Here is a 23413-nt window from a genome sequence, read left to right on the forward strand (position 1 = left end):
GCCGAGCAGCTCAGGCCTTGACACACACTCCCCCCCCCCCCCCGCAGCGCCGGGCAGCTCAGGTTCTTTCCAAGTGTCCCACCCCCGTAAAACGGATTTTCATGGATTGGTTTTGAACATAAGATCGGCCAGGCTGGGTCAGACCAAAGGTCCATCTCGCCCAGTATCCTGTCGGCTGACTGGCCGAAGCCAGGTGCTTCAGAAGGAAGGAACAGACCAGGTAATCACGGAGTGATCCATCCCTTAGCATCCATCCCGGCTTCCATACCAGCCTAGATCTCCTGGGAGAGCTGCAGCAGCAAACCTCTCGGGACCATGCAGTTTATATGGCAAGGGAGTGCTTTTGCCATTATCGCGTAAACCAGTTCCCAGAAAGGAATAAGCTGTTCTGGCAAAAAGGCTTTATTGCTGTCTAAATGCTTCTACACTTGGGTTCTTTTGCCAGCATAGCTAGTCTGTTGACGGTGATTTTTCCTTCCTTGTCAATCAGTCAAACTCAATCTGTTGTTTTCTCTCTTCTGGATCCTTCCCTTCTGTGCTTAATTTTCCTGTTTTCCTTTAGCCTAAAAGCCAATCTCCTTCCCTTTGTTGCTAAGCACTTTGTGTAGGCTGTCTCTTCTCATGGGCTTCTCTTACCCCCTTCTCTGTCTCTCTTCACTTTCTTTGCTCCACTGAAATGAATTGCCTCTTTTCCAAGTCAGAGGCCATGTCTCCCCTACAACCTTTGGTCAGCACAAGTTCTGGTAGGATACAGTACAGAAGTTTGGATATTACTTGGGTGCATGCATTCTTGGCTGCTTGCATTGGTGATGGACCATGGGTAAGTATACCTGTGTGCCAAGCTGTGCTGTCTGGCGCAATGCCTTTTGGGACTTTTTTGCAGTGTTTTGGGGGATACTAATGATTCACCCAGGGGTTGCTGAGAGCTAGGGCTTAAGTTCCCAGCATGCAACTTTCTCCATCCCATAATACCTTTCACAGCCCATAATTTTAGTGCTTTTTCTTTTCTTTTCTTTTTTTTTTTTTTTTTTTTTTTTTTTTTAAAAATCACACAATCCTGTGCAGTGCTTTTCTGTCTGCTATCCCTAAACAAAGCACGGAACCTGCATAGTTCAGCACTATTCTTATGACCATTGTAAATACAGGACACAATTCTTCTGTATTTGCAGACCTTCATAGGGGAGTGGCTTGAAGTGGCTTCCATTATATACAGGGTTTACAGTTTGGTTCAATGGCTCTCAGCACCCCAACTATACAAATTGTTCCAGACCCCCTGCAGACCTTCAGGGAGCACTGCAACAGCTGGGACCACAATGAGGAAGATGAGGATATCTCTGAGGAGAGATCATAGCAAAAAAAAAAAAATAAAATCCCAGATTGCTTGTGACATGCATGGAGCAGCTGCAGACTGTGGAGCATTTCTTCTGAGCCTAAGAAACCAGCACTGACTGGTGCGATCGCACATAATGCAGATTTGGGACAATGAGCAGTGGCTGCAGAACTTTTGGATGCAAAAGGCCACATTCCTGGATCTGTGCCATGCTCACCCCAGCCCTCCAGTGCGCAGGGACAGAATGAGAGCTCATTGACAGTGGAGAAGTAGTGGTGATCATGTTCTGGAAGCTTAAAGCACTGGATTGCGATTGGTCAGTGGGAAATCATTTTGAAGTTAGAAAATCCACAATGGGGGCCATTGTCATCCAAGTGTGTAAGGCCATTGAATGCTGTGCAGGACTGTGATTCCCAGCAATATGCAAGAAATGGTGGATGGATTTGCAAAAATGGGGTTCCCATCTGTGGTGGGGGAATAGACAGAATACACATCCCTATCTTGGTGCCAGCCACCTTGCTACAGAATACATTGACAGAAAGGCCTATTTTTCTATAGTTCTGCAAGTGCTATTGGATCCCTGGAGATGCTTCACTGATATCAATGAAGGTTGGTATGTGCATGATGCTTACATCTTTAAGATCACAGAATTGTTCAGAAAGCTGCAGGCAGGGACATTCTTTCCTGGGTGGTTGATTAACATTGGTGATGTGGAAATGGGGACAGTGGTGCTGGAGGTCCAGCTGACCCCTTGATTCCCTGATGCATGAAGCTGTACATTGCCCACCTTGATGGCACCAAGGAAAGATTCTACTACTGGCTCAGTAGGTGCGGAATGACTGTTGAATGAGCTTTGGTAGATTGTAGGGTCACTCACTGGATTAGGTCTCAGGGAGAAAAACATCCCAATGGTTATAGCTGCCTGTTGTGTACTGCATAATATATGTGAGGCAAAGGGGGGAAGCTACCACCAGGGTGGAGGGGCAAGGTTGACCACCTTTCTGCTAAATTTGAATATCCAAACACCAAGGCTATTAGAGGAGCCCAACCTGGAGCTCTGTTTGAGGGAAGCTTTAAAAGTTTGTTTTCAGTCAGCCACAGTAGCGTTCTCTCTTGCTGTCTTGAGACCGTGTCTGTCTTGCATAATTTAAACCGGGTATTTTTTGGTTCTTGGCTGCTGGTATCTGTTCTGTTGTGCTTGCTGCAGATTATAAATACTGCTGGGCCTGGGGCTTTGCATGCCACTATGAATTGTGTGATGCTTGCTGTTCATGTATAAACATGGCTGGGTCCTGGGTGTTTTCCTGGTGGTATTGCTTTGCGACTGTGGTGCTTGGTGTCCGTTTGAGAATTGTTTCATTTCTTGGCTTCTTCTGTGCATTCTGATAAGGATACTTTGAGTCTCCAAAAATACAACTTTGTTGAGTGCAAAAATTCAGTGCACAAAATCAAAATGAAAACAAACACAACTTAATGGGTTGAAACTTTTTAAATCTCCAATTGAAAAGGAAGCAAACATTTTTGTCCATTTGTGTAAACAGAAAGGTAGTTCAGTGCAGGTTGCTGTGGCTACACATACACCAATGTGGTTTTCACAGGTCAGAGTCTGTGAAATTGTGGTTTCCCTTGTTATCCTGTGGCGTGGAGTAGTAGGGGTGAAAAAGATGCAGTCCATGCTGCCATATGGTATGTTGGGGGTGTAGGCAGGGCTGGATTAACTCCCCTTTGGGCCCCGTATACAAGTCTTTTTTTGCTGGGAGGAAGTTTGGTGCAGGAGGGAGCTGGGGCAGGGGATTGGGGTGCAGGTGGGGGTGTGGGGTCTGGGAGGGAGTTTGGGTGCAGGAGGGGGCTCTGGGCTGTGGCAGGGNCTCTGGGCTGTGGCAGGGGATTGGGGTGCAGGTGGGGGTGTGGGGTGCAGGCTCTGGCCAGGAGCTGCTTACCACAGGCGGCTCCCGGCCGGCGGTGCATCAGGGCTCAGACAGGCTGCCTGCATGCTGTGGCCCCACACCACTCCTGGGAGCCGCTGGCTGCTGGCATGTCTCTGTGGCCCCTGGGGGAGGGGACATCATGTCTCCATGCACTGCCTGTGCTCGCAAGCACCGCCCTTGCAGCTCCTAATGTCTGGTTCCCGGCTAATGGGGGCTGTGAGGACGGTGCTGGGGAGGGGGGGGCCCCCCGCCGCCCCCCCCCCCCCCCCCCCAGGGGCTGCAAAGACGTGCCAGCAGCCAGTCACTTCCAGGAGCGGCGTGTGGCCAGGGCAGGCAGCCAACCTGAGCACCCCTTTTAGTGGCCCAGAGATGGCTGCCTGTGATTTATTTTTGCGGGGCACCCTCTTGAGCTGGGGCCCTGGGCTGCAGCCCCTAAAGTCCCTGCCTTAATCTGGCCCTGGGTGTAGGGAGCACCGACCATGGTTCTACAAGGGATGCAAAAGCTGGTGAGCCAAGGATTTTTGGGCCTGTAGGTCAGCCAGAGTCTGCAGCATTTGGGTTTGTTGCCTGAGAAGCCCCATTATGTCCTGGTGCATTTCCTGCTCCTTGTCCTCCTGGGATTCCTAGGCCTTTTGCCTGTGCTTTGTCTTTCTCTAGGCTCTTGGTCATATTGGCCCGCCAAGCCCTTGTTCACAGGCTGCTGCAGCACTCGCCTATAGGATCTCGCAGAGCACTATGGAGGGCATGTTCTTCCTTCTCCTCCTCCTTGGAGTCAGGCTCCACACTAAAAGCTGCTGATAAAAACAGACACCTGCTCCATTAGATTTACAAGAAAGATAAGCTTCCAAACTCCCTTCCCTTAAGTCCCATAAATACTTCTGAGAAATGCTTATTGGCAGTTCAGCTTTGGAGCACCTCAGTACAGCACCACTCTCCAGCTCCAACCATGATGAGTATGGCCTGGCAAGGACTGGCTGAGAGGGGTATTCTGTTGCATGAAGTTATAGAATTCTGGCCCCTATTCCATGAGTATAGGACAATGGCACTGAAAATTGGCACTATTTTCTACAGGCAGTGGTAATTTTAGCTGATTTATCTCACTTCTGAGGATCACAAGGCGCAGAGAATGCAGATGATATTGATGTCCCGAAACCACCTAGTCCTGTATGCTATTAGCCCGTTTGCCAACTGAACTCTTCGCAGTGTGTCATGGGAAAGTGCCTTACTGCCCAGGGAGAAATAAGACTACCCTTCCTAGACACGTTCAGGAGAGGATTGCAGAGTATCTCCGTGAAAGTCAAGATCTCTCAAGAGGCTAAAAAGGGACATCCCTAGTCACATAAACAGACTGCTCCATCTTATCCCCCAGCACCCTCCTGCCTAGCCCAACAAGGGAATGAAAAACAGATGATGACTCTACCTCTGGTTGTCCTATGTCTGCCCGAGTACAGGACACTGAATCAACGTGGATCATGGAATTGGACTGCCATAGGACTGTTCAGGAATTTGTTTTGAATGTACTTCCTAACTTTTTAGTTTCTCAAGTAAATCAGTAAAGCAATGAAAAGTCAATACTTTTGTCTTGCACACTTGGCGGTGGGCTGGGCGACATCTTTAAATGGGGGTGGGAGAGGGAGAGGAAGGAAAAGCAAATAAAACATTGGAAAGAAAATGCATGCATGCTCACGCTTACCTGAGCTCCCTTCCTCTTCATCATCAGGCTCATCTGCACTAAATTCCTGTGGAATTTCAAACAGGTCCTGGCTTGTGGCATGCTTGAAATACCTCACCATGCCCCCCCATTCACCCCCACCCCCACCTTCGCTGTTCATGGGAGCAGTCTCCTGAAGAATCCAGAGAGGTCTGCCCATCGCTGGTAGGACCTTTCCGAAGGATGGTATGCAATTCATTGTAAAAGTGTGAGGTCTGTGGGGCAGCACCAGATTTCTTGTTACCCACCAGGAACACCACAAGGCCAGGGTGAAGTTCCTTTGCCTTCATGCAGGACTGCTGCTGATCCCTGTTATACTCCTTTGCCTGCATCCCCCATCCAGTCTGCTCGTAGATGTCCACGTTTCTATGGGTGGTCCATAGCTGTGGTGGCACAGGTGATTCAATACTCCTGCCTACCCCAGTGTGGGCGTGGACTCGTGATCAGTTGGATGCAGACAACAAAAGTGAACTGCTAGGTGTGCTCACCAAGCCTGGCAACCAGGAAAGGGCATTTCAAAAATACTCAAGATTTTTAAAGGGGGGTTGGTTTTCTGTCTTTTTGACCCCTAGGCAATGGAGTTTAAAGTCATGAGCAGAGTGGTCACTATTATGGGGACTGGGGCATTGTGGGATAGCTGCTGGAGGACTGTTAGGGTCGACACAGGTCATGCAGTGTCTACACTCACGGTGTGGACCTCAGTTGGTTGATTGTGGTTCTACGCTATTTGGGATGGTGGTGTTACTGCATCACTGTAACAGGACATTGATGTTGGCCAGAGACAAATTTGAGCATAGCCATATGCACAAATAGGTCAACGTATGTGGGACATGTCAACCTACCTTTGTAATGTAGACCAGGCCTGTAGGTCTCTTCATTATACTTATTCACTCATTCTATCTGCTCTTTGACATGGTTGATCGCTCCATTTTCCTTGAAACTCGGGTCTGGCTTACGCTTAAAACGTAGGGTGACACAGCTACAGTCTTGAGTGTCATAGCTTTACTGACCTAACCCCCAGTGTAGATGCAGCTAGGTCAGTAGTTCTTAACCTATGGGGCGGGCCTCCCAAGGCAGGCGTGGGAATGTGTCATGGGAGGCGCGAGCTGTGTGTTAGAGCTCTGGGTGGCTGGGGCTTGTGCAGAAGACTGTGCACACCTGGGAAGTAGGGATAAAGGGGACAGCAAGAGCCCTACCATCCAGGTTTGTGCTCTCCTTCTTCCCCCTGCCCAATCCCTTACCTGTAGATGGCTGGGTTCTGGCTGTCAGCCCTGGGGTGGCAACAGCAATGCAGAAGTAAGGGTGGTAATGGGGTGCTAAGTCTGCTGTGAAAAGTGATATTGCCAAATATCACTTTTCACATTGCCACCCTTACTTCTCCACCACTGTTGGTGTGGCACTGCCTTCAGAGCTGGGTGCCCCGCCAGCAGCAGCAGCGGCTCTCCGCTCTGCCTTCAGAGCTGGGTGGCAGAATATGTACTTGTGGGAGGGAGGCATGAACGACTTCAGACACAAAGGGGACTCGATCAAATAAATTTGAGAACCACTCACCTAGTCAGTGGAAGAATGCTTCTGTCAACTAGCTACCGTTGCTTGGGGAGCTGGAGTTTAAACAGTGATGGAAAAAACCCTTCCGTTATTGTAGTCTGTGTCTACACTACGAGTTACAGTAGCATATTTCTGGCACCCAAGGCATACACATGGCCCTTGTCTCCCATCCAGAATCTTTGTGGTTGTCCTATTTTGCTAGCTGGTCCTTCAGTATCACTTTCAGTACATCGTCTTCCTCCCCTGCTCTATGGCTATTTCATAGATTCATAGATTCTAGGACTGGAAGGGACCTCGAGAGGTCATAGAGTCCAGTCCCCTGCCCGCATGGCAGGACCAATACTTTCTAGACCATCCCTGATCGACATTTATCTAACCTACTCTTAAATATCTCCAGAGATGGAGATTCCACAACCTCCCTAGGCAATTTATTCCAGTGTTTAACCACCCTGACAGTTAGGAACTTTTTCCTAATGTCCAACCTAGACCTCCCTTGCTGCAGTTTAAACCTATTGCTTCTGGTTCTATCCTTAGAGGCTAAGGTGAACAAGTTTTCTCCCTCCTCCTTATGACACCCTTTTAAATACCTGAAAACTGCTATCATGTCCCCTCTCAGTCTTCTCTTTTCCAAACTAAACAAACCCAATTCTTTCAGCCTTCCTTCATAGGTCATGTTCTCAAGACCTTTAATCATTCTTGTTGCTCTTCTCTGGACCCTTTCCAATTTCTCCATCTTTTTTTAAAATGCGGTGCCCAGAACTGGACACAGTACTCCAGCTGAGGCCTAACCAGAGCAGAGTAGAGCGGAAGAATGACTTCTCGCGTCTTGCTCACAACACACCTGTTAATGCATCCCAGAATCATGTTTGCCTTTTTTTTGCAACAGCATCACACTGTTGACTCATATTTAGCTTGTGGTCCACTATAACCCCTAGATCCCTTTCTGCTGTACTCCTTCCTAGACAGTCTCTTCCCATTCTGTATGTGTGAAACTGATTTTTCCTTCCTAAGTGGAGCACTTTGCATTTGTCTTTGTTAAACTTCATCCTGTTTACCTCAGCCCATTTCTCCAATTTGTCAGGGGTCTGTGCTTGTTTCCCTTTACACTTGCTCCCTGGAGGACTTCATTCACTGCCATGGTTTCTTCTCACCTCTGTTTTGGTGAGACTCCAGATTTCTCTCTCTCCAGCCCAGAGTTCTCCTTAGTCCAAGCTCACCTGTCTCGTCTGTCTCCAACATCTTTTTAATGAAAGGTTACAGTGATATGTAAAAGTATAGTAGTAATAGTAATCTTTCAAAGGATCTCCCTCTGCTCACTGGTGTCTGAATTAACACTCCCTTTTTGGAAGTGTGTCTTAGGACGTTAATTGTCATCTACCCCTCAGATGTGTCTCTGTGAACCTTCTACTTAGCAAGGTCTGTTAGTGTATTAATATCCTCCTTATGCCTGGAAGTCTGTTTGTATCACTGGCCTAACTGTCAAACAGCTTAATTAAACTCAATTAATCCATAGTGGGCGGACAGAGCTGCTATCACCGCAGCGGGTATATGATAAGTTGTGAGACCGAAACCCAGGGTCACGAAACAGCAGGTTCCTGCTCCTCGGGCTCTCCGAGACTAGATTTGACACAGAGGTGAGGGGTTTAAACTCTGGCCTTGTCTAGATTAAGAAAATAATTCATGTTTTTAAAAATGTTAACCAAGGTGTGAGGCTCCCCCAAGGTACATTGTGACCAGTTAACATGAATTTAAAAGGTGTTAAATGGAACCTCTACTAAGTGCTAATCATGTTAGCTAACTCCATTGAAAAACAACATCTTTTAATTAATCATGGTTATTATGGTGGTGCCTAAGGACCCCCCATGATTGGGACCCCATTGTGCTAGGTACTGGACAGACAATAGCAGACCTTCCCATCTAAATAGACAAGACAGACCCAGGGTGGGGGAGGGGGAAGAACACAAACAGCAAGCTATGCAATAGTGGCAAATGGCATATTAGTTCCATTTTTATGGGGGGTGAGGAAGGTGGGTCTACTTTGGGGAAGGGGGAAATCAGCTAAATGGAACGAAAAGTGAAGGGGGAGGGGATAGTGAAGGCAAGATTGGTGAGGGGTCTTTTCCCCAGGCCTTATCTACAGTGGAAAAGTGCAGTCATTTAACTAAACTGATTTAAAACAAAATGACAAAACACAATCGAGTTAAAGCAGTACACCCTCCTAATGCAGACTCCCTTAAAACCATTTGAAAACCTTGCTTACATCAATTTATCATGTGTTGGCAAGTTAGGCCCTGGGTTACACACACAAGATGCGCTGTTTAACTAAAGTATCAGAGGGGTAGCCGTGTTAGTCTGGATCTGTAAAAAGCGACAAAGAATCCTGTGGCACCTTATAGACTAACAGAAGTATTGGAGCATAAGCTTTCATGGGTGAATACCCACTTCGTCAGACGCATGTGGTGGAAATTTACAGAGGCAGGTATAAATATGCAGGCAAGAATCAGTCTGGAGATAACAGGGTTAGTTCAGTCAGGGAGGATGAGGCCCTCTTGGGTGTAGATCGAAGACATCTACACCGAAGAGGGCCTCATCCTCGAATACTTCTGTTAGTCTATAAGGTGCCACAGGACTCTGTCGCTGTTTAACTAAACTGATTTTAAAATAGATTTTAAGTAAACTAGGGCAACTTCTGTTTTTAGACATGACTGACTTCAGCTAAATGGATATAATGAAGGATTAAGCAGGTTTAAGTGCAGCTACATTAGGGGGATCTGCCAGTTTCATTAGGCCTTGTCTACACACAAGTTTGCACCAGGTTAGCTAAGGCTGTGTTTGTTAGGATTTGGCACCCAGGTTGAGAAACAACTGCTCTCCCTGGCCCCCCTGCAATCACAGTGGAGCATAATTTGGCGAATTACACAGGGTCTGACTACATTTGGAACTAGGGGTGATTCTCAGTTTGAGAAGATATTCCCGCTAGCTCTCATTGAGCTAGTATGCTAAAAATCAAACGTAGATGTGGCAGCACAAGCAGCAGGAGGGGCTAGCCGCTCTGAGCATGCACCCCTGAGAGAGGCTACGTCTGTAGTTGGGATGGATAGTGTGGGAGCAGCAGTGATCTGTATGCTATGTATAACTATGCTCTGTATGCTCAAAAGGTCTGTTACACTTCCCCCTCCCCCTTTTGTCTCCTCTCCCTCTTTGAATACCTGTGAAGTGGCTTTCCCCCTCCCTCCTGGAATGCTTGTGGGATGAATGGGCTGGTTGAACAGCTGGAAGATCAGAAGAGCTCCCAGGTAGACAAGGTGTCTGGGACTCTAATTAGGCAGCGCTTACACACCCAATGCATGGACGCTGCCCGAGGTGGAGCGTGACCAACCAGACGCAGCCAAGTCATCTCTAGTCGCAGGCCATGAGGAGCAGGCCCTTAAAAGGGGAAGGGGCCATGTGCTCAGCAGTGCACTCACAAGCTTGTACCTCCTGTGAAGGCCCTTCGCCTGGACTGCCTGGCCAGTGGTTCGCCGCATTGCATTGGGGAAGACTTACCTTCATCGTACCGTCCATTGCTGCGCTGTGGGACACTTACCTTGAAGGATCCTGACATCTCCAGTACCGTGCCTGTCCTGGGAGTGTGAGTATGCGAGTGTGACCCCCCGTCTCCCTTTCTTTTGAGCTTAGCTATCAGTATAATAAACGTGCTGCTTTCTGCCAAACTCTGGTGGGTCATTAGTTCTCCCTCAGCTTACTAGCTGGCCCAATTTTGGGTAACAGCTCACCCCACTGCCGTGTTAAGCTATGTTTAACATGCCAGCTGAATAAGAGCTGGCATGAGTGTGAATTGCACCTCCAGCTTGAAGCACCAACACACCCACAGAATGGGCCAAACTCAGCCTCTCCCATACCAAAAGATTTTAGCCCTGATGCAATAGTCTACGTGTCCAGAGAGGCTTGAAACAATCTTCTCTGCTTCAGGAACTATTTATTTACCAACATAATGTGTAGTTGAGTTGTGATGCTTGAACTCCTGCTCCCCTACCTAAGTCAAACTCTCTCTCAAAGCAATATCATCAATCATCAGCTGGGAGAGGAACTATAAGAAGCCAGTACAAAGAAACGAGATACTCCCTTTTGCCGTGCCTAGCACAAAGTAGGGTACAATTAGAGGGAGATGCAAGAAACCTTGGCTAATATGTCCCAGATGAATATCCAAGATATATTATTAGCCTGATAAGATGTATTCAGGAGCCAAAATGTCTTAATTACAACTCTAGAATTCAATAGATCTGATGATGTATTGTTTAGATTACAAATTTGCAAGTACTTTCGTCCCTCTGTGTATGAAATGTAACCTTGGAAAAGGTGACTTCATTCCCTGCCCTTGGATTGGTAAGACTTTCCTTTGGGAGTGTATCCAATACTCTGAGAAGATGAATATAACCTGATCCAGACTTGGCCAAGCTGGGATATGCTCCAGCTATGACGACATTGAATAATATCGCAATTAAAAAAAAAAAAAAGTGTATTTACTACTGGTGAAAGGTGCTGGACTGGAGCCTGAAACCCCCAATTTATCTACTGAACAGAAACACCCCTGGCCCATGTGCCTCATCCCAGATACAGAGAGACCACCTTTCAGAGTGGGAGATGGGAGAAAGGTCTGTTTCCTTGGCCTCCCTTTTCAACCTGATGAGAAAAAGGACAACTAGCATACCCCACGATGGTGCTGTTGTCCCCTGTCAACCCGAGCAGTTAGTCAAAGTTTGGGACCCTGTGATTTTCCAGTTCACCATAGAAGTTTGTTATAATCAGGTGTTTAGTCCTGTGTAGGAACAAAGAAGGAATCAAAGAGCAGGAAAAGCTGTGACAGACCCATGGTACAATCCAGACTAATGAGTAGCTGTATCACCCCTGCCCTCTAACCTAGGGGGCCATTTACAATGCTTTGGTGCTGTAGCCTCCAGTCTAGACTGCACACAAACAGCCTCCAGCATGTAAGTCAATCATGTGTGTGTGTGTGTGTGTGTGCGCGCTCCAGCCAGCCACACTTTGGCTCTCACCAGCCTTGGTTATCCTTCAAGGTGACCCCAAAGCATTCCCAGGCTTAGATTTCCCCTCACAAATGTGTCTTGTATTGCCCAGCCCTCTCCTGGACAATACAAACTCATGTAGCGTCTGTATTTGTTTAAAAGAAATAATAGGTACACATCTTATTACCATAAATGGAGTTTCACAAACACTTCAATTTAAACACACTGAAATCAGTAAAACAAGTTTATTAACTACAAAGAGATAGATTTTAGGTGAGTAAGAGTAATGATGCATAAAGTCAGAAATGGTTACAAGAACAATAAAGATAAAATGCAACTCATGTCTAACGAACTGTTAACTTCAGAGCAGTTCTTTCACCACATGTTCTCAGCAATCTTACTGACCAAACTTCTTAGCTCAAGACCCCTTCTCCCATTCAATGGCTTTTTTCTTTGTCCCTCCTGGTGCAGTGAATCAATGGGCAGAGAGAGAGGGAGATGGGGTGCCTTGGGGTGCTTGTCCCTCCTTTTTATCGTGTCGGTCCCCTCCTTGGAAAAGTTTCCAGATGAGATTCAAGAGACAGACCACAGGAAGGAATGTTCCCTGCTACATTTTCTTCACCTGTTGGAGCTTCTTTTGTTTCCCTTCCTGCTTGATGACTGTTTGCTGCTTAAATGCAAATTAAGCAGCGCACCCATTCCTTTGTTTGAGACCAACCTGTTTATCAACCTCAGTTTGGAACATGTGTTAAGATCACCATATAGTGGAATCTTATAACTTCACATATGTTGTTGCTACACATTTTATCTGGACCGTATTGACTAGCAAATTATGAGTTTTCAAATGATGTCTCATAAAGGCACACTTTGTACAAAAGTTCTTGCAATAGCGTGTAGGGTATGGAAACAGGTACATTGTGTTGTAACAGCTTCTCTTGTTCACAGTACCACAAGCACTATTTTAGCCTACACCGCTGACCCAAACACCTCTCCCCAGGAGCAGCCTCTCTGCGTTCAGCTAATGTGAATTAGGCATTGAAGTTCAATAGTTGTTAACATAAGGCGTTATAAATTAAAAGCAAAAATCTCTTCTGCTCTCAGATGCTCAACTTTCACTCTCGGCCCTTTTGATGTTCTACTTTTACTAGTCCTCTGATCCTCATGGGCCTTTTCTTTATTAGCAAACTTAATAGTCGTCATGATTCACACCCAGTGCAGATTATATGATACAATGGTAAAAACAATTAAGCTTGCTGGGAGGGGAGGGAGAACTGGGGGGAGAGGAGTTTGGGGCTACAGAGAGTGGAGGGGATTAATGGGAATGGGGGAGGGAAAGGGAGAGAGGCTGGAGGGCTCAGGTCAGGGATGTCAGTTATTGGGAGAGGGAGAGACACAGAAGGGTAACATGAGGTTAGGTCAGGGTCACCTGTCAAACCTACATTCTCTCCTCCTATGTGGAAATTGGGATTTGGGGCCCCCTGTCCTTTTGGGGGTGTCTGAGCTTTTTTCCCTACCCCTTTCATGTGGCATCTGGGCTCTTGGGGGCCTGCTCCAAGGGTGGTTTAGCACCTCTCTTCATTCTCCACAGGTTGAAGTTGGGATCTGAGCCTCTCTCCCTGCCCCCATGTGAGCCAGTATTCCAGGAAACCCACATTCTCTAGATGAGGAGTTAAGAACAGGCATGCTTGATGCATACAACAGCCTCAAGCACTGGGGATGGGAACACCCAATGAGGTGAATGGACTATTTCACACATCTCAGAGCTATTGTTTAATCTCTGTGGGGTGTTCTCATTCAACTGAGACTATCACCTTGAGATGAATGGGTCACTTAAAACCTCTCAAAGTCACTGGTGTTCCCAGGATTATCCTGTGCTGGGGATTTGGCTACAGCAAAGCAGTTGATGAAAATTCATTTCATATTATAATGGAGAGCCAGTTCTGCTACAGTTAAGATTGCAAAGACTTTTCTGTCTAAAGCAGAGGTTCTCAGGACAAAATTTTTGGTGTCCTCAGAGTACAGCCACCAACTCTTGCTGGTGGTCACTGTAGCGTTGCACTCCATATGTTTATGGAAATATGCTTATGAGTGTAAATATAATGTAACTGGAATATGCTTTATGCAAAAGGTCTCTTGTAAGGTATCATTACAAAGTTTATAATCTGAGTGTGTTCATCCTATTTGTATGAATGTATCATTCTTGTATCTGAAGCATTACTCTGAACTGCTATTCTAAGTATGCAGTGTGGGCCATTAATGGTGGCTTGGAATCTTGATGGCTCCCATTAACCAAGACAATTGGTTGTAAATAGCTCTGTTTACTTATAAGCCTTCCTGTGAGTCAGACTGGAAAGAATGGAGAGTAGGGGGTCTCACAGGACATGTGATCATGTCACCTGGTACTGGAATCCATCTTAAACCTAGTGCTTTTCCATTTAGAAGGAGGGGTGGGGACCCAGAGAGACAAAAGATTCCCACCTTGTGCCAAAGATATAAAGGGGGATGGAACAGAACAAAGGGGGCAGCAGTCATGAGAAATCCCCTAATTACCACCTGAGCTGGAACAAGGACTGTACCGGGGAAAGGATTGGGCCCAGTCTAGGAAGAAGTCTAGTCTGTGAAAGAAGCTTATTGGAACATCTCTCAGGGTGAGATTTACCTGTATTCAGTTTCTTAAATGTATTAGGCTTAGACTTACATGTTTTGTTTTATTTTGCTTGGTAACTTACTTTGTTCTGTGTGTTATTACTTGAAACCACTAAAATCCTAATTTTATACTTAATAAAATCACTTGTGTTTATTAATTAACCCAGAGTAAGTGATTAATACCTGGGGGAGCAAACAGCTGTGCATATCTCTATCAGTTTTATAGACTGACAATTTATGAGTTTACCCTGTATAAGCTTTATACAGAGTAAAACTGATTTATTTGTGGTTTGGATCCCATTGAGAGCTGGGTGTCTGGGTGCTGGAGACGGGAGCACTTCTTAAGCTCTTTTCGGTTAAGTCTGCAGCTTTGGGGGTGTGGTTCAGACCCCAGGTCTGTGTTGCAGCAGGCTTGCATGTCTGGCTCAACAAGGCAGGGTTCTGAAGGCCCAAACTGTCAGAGAATACAGGCTCAGAGGTAGTCTCAGCACATCAGGTAACCGTCCCAACGGTGTCTCTGTGACTGAACCACATCATAGTCACTCATACTTTTTCCTAAAATACTTAATTAGCTTTATGCATGTTTATTCAAATTGTCTGAAAATTTGCTGCAAGAGGTTCTTGAGATACAGGGAGGGTTGCCAACTTTCTAATAGCAGAAAACTGAATAACCTTGCCTTGCCCATGCCCCCACCCATGTCCCACTGCTTCTCCAAGGTCCTGCCTCCACTCCCTACCCCCTCCGTTCACCCTCCCCAACCCTCGCTCACATGCTCATTTTCACTGGGCTGGGGCAGGGGGTTGGGGCCCAGGGTGGGGGTGAGGGCTCTGGGCTGGGGCCAGGGATGAAGGGTTTGGGGTGCAGGATGGGGCTGGAGGCTAAGGGTTTGGAGTGTGGGAGGGAGCTCCAGGCTGAGGTACGGGTGCTGGGCCGGAGGTGTGGGCTCTGGGGCCAGAAATGAGAGGTTCTGGGTACATCAGGGGGCTCTGGGCTGGGGCAGGGGGTTGGTGTGCGAGGTCCAGGTGGTGCTTACCTCACACATTTCTGGAAAGCGGCATCATGTCCCTCTGGCTCCTAGGCGGCGGCACAGCCAGGGGACTCTGCACAGTGCCCCTGTCCATGGGTGCCACCCCTGCAGCTCCCATTGGCCCTGGTTCCTGGCCAATGGGAGTTGTGGAGCCAGTGCTTGGGACAGCACATGTGGGTGGGGGCAGCACATGGAACCTCCCTGGCCGCTCCTTTGCCTAGGAGCTGAACATGCCAGCTGCTTCCCAGGAGCCACTCAGAGCCAGGTAGAGAGCCTGCCAGCCCTGCTGTGCTACCAGCTGGACCTTTAATGGCCTGTCAGCAGTGCTGACTAGAGCTGCCAGGGTCCCTTTTCGATCAGGTGTTCCAGTCCAAAACCGGACACCTGGCAACCCTAGATACAGCCCCCTGGGGAAAAACAAAGAGCTTTTCTTAAAGTTAACAGATTCTAGCATATTTATTTATGGCTGGCTTCCAAAGTGCTGATGGCTTAATGGGACCAGAAGGGGAGGGTGAGATGGAAATGGTGGCAGAGTTATATGTTGCAGGGGGAGGAATAGTGTAAGTGGCAGGGGAGAGAGAGACAAACACAAGTCTTCTCTCCCATGTTTAAAGTCACTGTATCTACCATGTAATAAACTGTCAAGTTTTTGGGACAGACCATGGATGAAATTTCTGTCACTGGCCAGTTAGCAATTACTCTCCCCCCCCACCCAGCAAAGCTTCAGAGCACAACCATTATCCTCATTCCACTATAACAAAATGAACACAGAGGGAGCACTTAGGAATCCTGATAGTGGCCTGCAACAGGCACACTCCATCCTCATCAGTCTCATGCAGCAACGTATTGACAGTGTTTCTTACCCCTCCCCACAGGAGCCAGGGAAGAACAGTGCTCTCAGCACATACTGTGCTCACCTAGCCCAGATCCTCCCCTTTGCATCTTTCCTGTTTCTTTCTTTATACCCCTTAGCTGATGCTCATTGGTTCATCAGCCTGATCAGGGTTCATCAGCCTGATAATTAGCCTCATATCCCTATTCAGCCTTCTCCAAGGAAACTGATTGATGCCTAATGATCAGATTGCTGGCTCCCACCCCCAACCCTCAGTCATGCTACCTTAAAGAACCTCTCTCTCTTTCAAAAATCTGGAAATTCACTGACAAAAAATAAATTGATGCAGAGTTAAGGTTGCCAGGTGGGATCCCAGACCTTCGCAGACAACGCCACCCAGCAAATATCAAACTTCTGAAAACCAGGCAACCAACAGTTAAGATACACGCCGTGCAACCTTTACTTTGCCCTCTTTGAGTGATGCCCCACTATGCCCAGAGTGCATGTGCACACTGCCTTTGAATTGTACTGAGCAGGATCTACCAACATTTGCCCAACCTGCAAACACTTTGCCTACTCCACAGAAATTTTACAACTCCTTCACTATTACATGCACAATGCCATTTAACATTACACTCTACTTTTGCTACCATTCATAACCCCTCCCCCCCCCAGACCACCCACATCTCCCACCTAACTGTGCCCTGCTACTGACACCACCCCCACAACGCAATGCTGGAATCTCTCAAGGTACACATGCACTTCTTTCCTTCAATCACACATGGGGAGGGGGGGTCAGGGAGAGGGGCTACCCCCCACCCACCTTGTGTCACAATCACAGGTCTGCCAAGATGCTCCAGCTAATCCCTGCACCATTCAATATAGCTACACCTAGCACAGTCAATGCAGCTGGGGTGTGTGAAAAGAATTCACAGTGGTTATTGCCAGCTTCAGGGGGCCAGAGTTAAGGTTGCATGGGCATTTACTTTAACTCATTTCCTGATTTTCAGAAGTTTTGAGTGTTGCTGAAATTGACATTCTGGAAGGGCACGAGACACCACCAGGCAAATTTAACACTGCGTTAATGAAGTTATTTGTCAGAATGTATTTATTATTTAACAGAAATATATTGTGACAGGGTGCAGGGGTTTTATTTGGTCTTTGGCAAATGGGATTTACTCCTGCTCAGGTCTGCGCCCACCCTTGCACTGGTGTTCAGAGGAAGATAGAGAGCTGGAGACTGGAGAATCTCAGCAGGAGGGTTTGGGTGAAAGTAAGGGGAGAGCGCCTTGGAGGTAGAACTCCATACCCATTCACTACAGGACTGAGGAGATTGCTCACGTTAGGGGTTTTCTGGAAATTTGGTTAAAAATATTAGAGTATCCTCAAGAATTAAACCCTTTAGAAAGAACACAGGCATCTTGAAAGATTTCTTGCTAATTTCCATTGTGATCAGTCTACTGGCTTAAAAATTTAGACTTAACATCTGTGTATATAACAAAGATTCAGTATTGCCAGCCTCAGGCATTTAGAATTCATAACTGAAGCCACCCAGATGCATGACATTTAAAAAAAAAAAAAAAATTTAAAAATTTGTCTTCTGTTTTTTTGAGCTTTTAGAGTGTGCTTGAGCCACATTTTCCGGCTATAAACTGCTTTTCTTTTTAAAATTAAAACAGATTCTCACATAGTCCCATGGCTCCAGGAGCTGGGGCTTTAAAACTCCACCTATTGTGAGAGTGGGCATCTGTAAAGACTAATGTTCTAGCATCTTTTCTCTTTAAAGGGTGCCTGTGAAAGGAAGAGTGAATTTGTGCCCTTTTTTGCTTCCCTGTGTTGTACAAAGTAGGCCTAAATATATATTTTTATCCAAGTATTTTTCCTTGCTTCCCCCGCATATTAGGGTTGTCAAGGTTTGTCTTCCATTTTTAGTGGAGGGATTCAAATATGCATTGTGTTCTTTCTCAAGCCTTAATTGAAGGGTAAGGGAGCTGAACCCTTAAAGAATTTTTTTCCCCTAAATGTTTCAGCTAACGTGGAAGGAACAAAAGCAAGCAAACAGCCAGAACAGTCATTTCTCTCAGTAGATCACATTTTATTTATTGTGAAGTCATAATCCTCGCATAATCCTTCCTAGTCATCCACAGGGTCTAAAGGAGACTACACCAAAAGTTCTAATGGAAAAAACCCACACATTACAAATATAGATTTTTTTATATATCAAACCCCCCTCTGGAAAAACACAAAAGAAACTCGATTTTGCTTTCTTTTACAGGTCACCTTTAATCCTTTTCCAGTAGATGGACAGTTCATGCTTTCATATGTGGCGTTCAAATAAAAAGGTCAGGGCCACCCAGAAGGAGGTTTTCACTTCCAACATAATACAGGACCTCTGACGTGAAAGACATTAACGTCTTTCAGGGAAACTGTCCCAGCAAAATCTATTTAGAATATGAAGGGGGAAAAAGGACATTTCTCTTCTTGCTCACTACTGAACATTAGGGTATGATACACTAGAAAGGCTACAGCAGCACAGCTGCGCGGCTGGAGTGTTGACACTTATTACAGCGATGATTGGAAGGGGTTCTTCTGTAGCTGTAGTAAATTCACTTCCCTGAGGGGCAGTAGCTAGGTTAACGGAAGAATTCTTCTGTCAAGCGAGCAGTGTCCATATCGAGACTTTGGACAGCTTAATTACATTGCACAGGACGTGACATTTTTCACAGTCCTGAGCGATGTAGTTAAGCTGATCTAGCTTTGCAGCATAGACCAGCCCTAAGGCAGCAGAGGAAGGCATCTAACTTGGACACAGCGTTTCACAGTGGAATGTGTCGAAGAGAAGCTAGTGGGGGGAGGACAAGTCAGTCTGTTTCTTTTGACCGTTTCATTAGATCTTACGGAGAAGGGAGAGAAGTAAGGCTTTGTCCTTTTATCTCATGTAAGACAGGACAGTCTTAAGAAGCCAAGCAGTACTAGGCCTGTGCTTAAAGATTAGGTCAACCTAGCTACATCGCTCAAGGATGTGAGAAACATTGCCCCCAAGTACTGTAGTTAGGTCAACCTAACTCGCAGTGTAGATGCAGCTAGGTCAATGGAAGAATTAACAATTCTTAACAATGCAGTCAGACACCCAGGCTCTAACCTATCCCTACAGAGCCTGATAAAGGCATCTGATATTTCAGAGCCAGAGCAACCCCAATTTGTGCTCTGGCTCTGAAAAAAAACTAAGGGTTTTAACACCTAGGAAACAGCCAATATTTAGGAATGCCTGCCCCTGGCCACACCCATCTCAACTGTGTGCTGGGAGTTTCTGGGGGCAAGGTTACCCTGATTCCATACCTGTTGGAGCTCTTATGCCAGGAATAAGCTCTGTGGGGCCTTACAGCTGCTTTGCCTTTGTCATCATAAAGGGGCTGCAATGAATGCATCCCATGGCAAGGTAGGTGTGGAAGCGAAACCTCTCTGTCAGAAACAAATAAGCCCCATACACAATACAAAAGAGTTTTGTTGAGCTCTTCCTGTCTTGCTGACCATTGCTGGCTGGCTGTTTCTTTGTACTTCCCACAGGTTGTCTTGTCTGATTCTGTGATTGTGAGCTCTTTGAGGCTAGGACTGTCTTTTTGCTCTGTTTGTACAGCACCCAGCACAATGGGACACTAGTCCATAACTGGACTCAGTGCTGCTACAGCCATGCACATAACCACATCCAGTGCAACTGTAGTATTTTTGCACTGGTACTGTAATGCTGGAACCACCAAAATGCAGCATCAGCCCCGCAGGAGTCAGTAATCCCAAGTGCAGCATTAGGGCGGTGGCAGTCAAGCATGCAATCCCCTGCTTTTGTTGCTACCTCAAACCCTTTGTGACAAAGGCAGGAGACCAGTCCAGCACGAGAGAGAGAAAACTGCTCCATCCCCAAAGGAAGCGGGAGAAATGGCTGAAGAGCCATATTCAGTGGCCAATCGAGGTTCTGATTCATAAGGGTCTCAATTTTCCTTATATGACTGACACGTGTAACTGGAATGAAAAAGCCTCACACAAAACAGTTACAGCCATCGTGGCATGGGCAGGGCAGTCTGAGTTTAGGTGCAAATGTAGGCCGGGCTTGACATAATGAATTGGGCATGGATGAGGCCTCATTTCCAGGAAGACAGGACTCAGAAGGTATTGGGATCAGCAGGCTGGAAACAGAATGTCTGTACTAGCTAAGACAAGGGGGACACCCAGAGACACATTTACAATGGATAGGATGATAAAGGATAAAAAAAGACTGGAACATACAATGAGGTAAAGAGTAAGTTGTGCACAAACAGTGCGTGGACTTATCGTGGGATCGTATGTAATGTCCCTCAGCGGGAGACATGACTCATGTAAACCATGGAAAATGTTATGTGCTTCAAAGGTCTCTTTTAAACAATGTGTCAGACAAGAATTCTAGGAAATACGTCGGAAGAAGGGGAACACAGATGCCAATCCCTGGATCCAAACTTTTGATTCTACACCCTGAGGAAAAACCCATTGTCAGATGATTACTTGTTACCAGGGTCACAGGATCAAAGACCCCACTTGTATGGAGGGGGAGGGGGAGAATCTCAGATTAATGGGGGTTCATGTCCTGAGCAAAATATGATATGAACTAATAACCACAGGAAAACTTCCATGTGAGGTCTGAGGGACTGATTCCTACCAGAACCCTTGCTGGAGTTGGGGGTAAGCTAATCAGCATGTGTGCAGGTTTTTATTTTAATAAGATATCTGTTAATGCTTTCACCTTAAGAATAAATGGGCTTGCTTAGGAAAACCTGTGTGGTATTTTAAAACTTTAGGTGATTATGCTGTTTATAACTTCTGTGGAGAAAGCAAAGCAGACCTGCTTAAGCACTTTGACATGCTGGGGAACTCAATGTAGGCAGGGAACTGTGTAGCCCAGCAAACCCTGGTGAGAAGAGAGAGACCCCTGCGTCTCCGGCCAAGAGAGGCAACAGCTGAGGAGCTGGGAGCATAGAAGTGGGTGCCTTTCCTGAGCTACAAGGGGGAAAACATATGTGCAGTTCCCTCGAGTTATATGTGCAAGAAGAAAAAGGGAGATTAAGTTTGGGAGAAATTTGGGACTTGGCCATGGCTGAGGAGTTTAAAGTGTGTTATGGCTGCAAAAAAGTTCTGGGTTGTTTGTTCAGATGCATTATTTCATGTCTCACCGTGATAGTTGTGATAGTCAGAAGCACCATAGCTCAATAAGTTCCCAGCACCCTCACATGAGGGCAGTACCTTTTCTGTTGCAGGGCCTTGACTATGGAATATGATCAAACAAGAGCTCAGAATGAATCCCGATGTCTCAAGATTTGGATAAAAAAGTGGAGACCTGCCGTGATAGGTGGATCCCTGCCTCAAGCGCTCTCCAGCAGGTCACAGAACAAGTACACTTGCCTCAGTTTCCTCTCAGTCCAGTCATAAAGGGAATACAGTATCCAATCCAAAAAGCTCACTTCTAGGCATAATTTAGTACTGTACATGTTCTGTAGTCCATAGAATCCTCATGATAAAACCATTCTTCCAAAACCCCAAACTAGAACACGTACCATCACAGCAGTTTTTCATGCTCCCTCCCTCCCAGGCTATTATTTCCAGTTCACCCTCCCAAGATTCCATCCCCAGACTTTCTACCTTGTTCCAGGGCTCCATCCTCCAGGCCATCTATCTGAGAGCTCCCAGATTTGCTCACTTTCCCCAACTCTTCTCTGGTATCCCCAAGTCAGGTCTCCCACTAGGTAACTCTCTGCAGCATTTCACTCAGCCAGGCCAACCCCCGTCCAGTGAACGTACTTCCAGGACTAACCCCTTGTTCTGGTCTTGGCTGCCTGCAATCCTTCACTCAGGCCTGCTGCAAGACAGCTTCACAGTGTTCCACTCACCCACTCCTACCCACCTACCCCTGGGATCCACCCTCCAGCACCCGCCCTTTTGTGCTGGGCTCACCTTCTCCTTACCAGGCTGGTTATCCCTACCAGACCCCGCATGAGCTCCGACTCAGCAGGTCGTTCCCCAGCTCTGGCCAGTCCTCACCATCAGCCTTTTGCTGTTCCCCGTGATGCTCCGGACCTGCTCTCCGCTGTTGCTTCTGGTTCTCCCTGGGCCTCTCCTTTCCTCCCCACGGAGATCGGCCCTAGCCCTTTCCTGACTGGCTCCTCGGCGGCTGTCTCCGGCCCCTCTCTTTGCACGCTCTTCGCACAGCCCAGGCCTGGCTCTGGCACGACCGTCTACACTAAGTGCCCCGCCTGGGGGCGGCCCCGGGGGCAGGCAGCGCCTTACCGGAGACAGAGGGGCGGGGGTCAGAGAAGGAAGCGACCGGGGCCCTGGAGCCAATGATCTCGTTGGAGCCGATCGGCGCCCCTCCCCTGAGCGAGCGGAGATCCTGGCGCCCCCGGGGCCGCGCTAGAACCGGGCAGGGGCGGGGCGGGGCACGCCCGCAGCGGCCGGGCCCAGCTGTCCTGGGGCGGGCTGCGAACGGGGCGCTCCCGGGAGCCGTCCCCGCGCAGCCTCTCCCGCGGGCCGACACGGCCTCTAAGGCTACTGCGGAACAGAAGCAACATAGCCCGGCCCCGGAAATGGCCGTTCACGTGATTCTCCTAAGTCAGCCAATCGGATGCCTAGACGTCACGATAAACGAACCAAGCCGATTTGCCCGCCGCTGCCGTCACCGCGCATAACAACAGGCTCCGCCTCGCGCCCGCGCGCTAAGGGGAGGGTGTCTTCTGTTTACGCCGCGCGCAGCGTGCCTGTGTCAGCCCGTGCGGGACTTTCCCTGCCGCCGCCAGCCAATGGGGCGGCGCGGTGCGGCGGGCCAATGGGCAGGCGCGTCTCAGCGGCGGGTGGGAGCGAGGCTGGCAGCGCTGGCGAGCCGGGGGCCGGAGCCGCCGAGGGAGGAAGGAGCTTGGCGGGCCATGGAGCGCAGGCCGAGGAGGCGCCGCCGCGACCGCCGCAGCCCCGAGCACTAGAGCGGGCCGCGACCGCCGGGTCCCGACCGAGCCGCCGCTCCCAGCCGCCCGCGCTTCCCCGCGCCGGGGCCGCCGCCGGGCGGGTCCCGAGCCCCCCTTCCCCGCCCGCCGCCTCCTCTATGCGGCGGGGCTGGAGGAGCCGGAGGCCTCGCTCGCCCGGGAGGCTGCAGCCGGGGGACGGCGTGTGAGGAGGGGCCGAGCCCTGCGCGCCCAGCACGGACCTCGGGTGAGAGCCGGGACCGGGGTTAGTGGGGTTTGAGGTCGGGGAGCAACTCGGGGCAGGAGAGACGGGCCTTGGGGTGGAGAGCAGTAAGAGTCCGGGGGGGGAAGGGGCAGCTCCTCGGGGGGGGGGGGGGGGGGGGGGGGGG

General features: G+C 48.2%; 1 protein-coding gene across 3 annotated transcripts in view; it reads left to right on the forward strand.

Annotated features, from left to right (window-relative positions):
- Positions 1-22998: 22998 nt before the first annotated feature.
- ANKRD11 (ankyrin repeat domain 11) overlaps positions 22999-23413 on the forward strand; it is a 217959-nt gene continuing 217544 nt past the window's right edge. The window contains exon 1 of one of the 3 annotated variants that reach the window (XM_034788311.1): positions 22999-23271. The gene's annotated coding sequence lies outside the window, so the exon portion shown is untranslated. The remainder of the gene's footprint in view (positions 23272-23413) is intronic. The other 2 variants (XM_034788312.1, XM_034788309.1) reach the window with 2 other exon arrangements.

The sequence above is a fragment of the Trachemys scripta genome, chromosome 13, assembly GCF_013100865.1.
Source record: "Trachemys scripta elegans isolate TJP31775 chromosome 13, CAS_Tse_1.0, whole genome shotgun sequence".
NCBI classification, from domain to species: Eukaryota; Metazoa; Chordata; order Testudines; family Emydidae; genus Trachemys; species Trachemys scripta.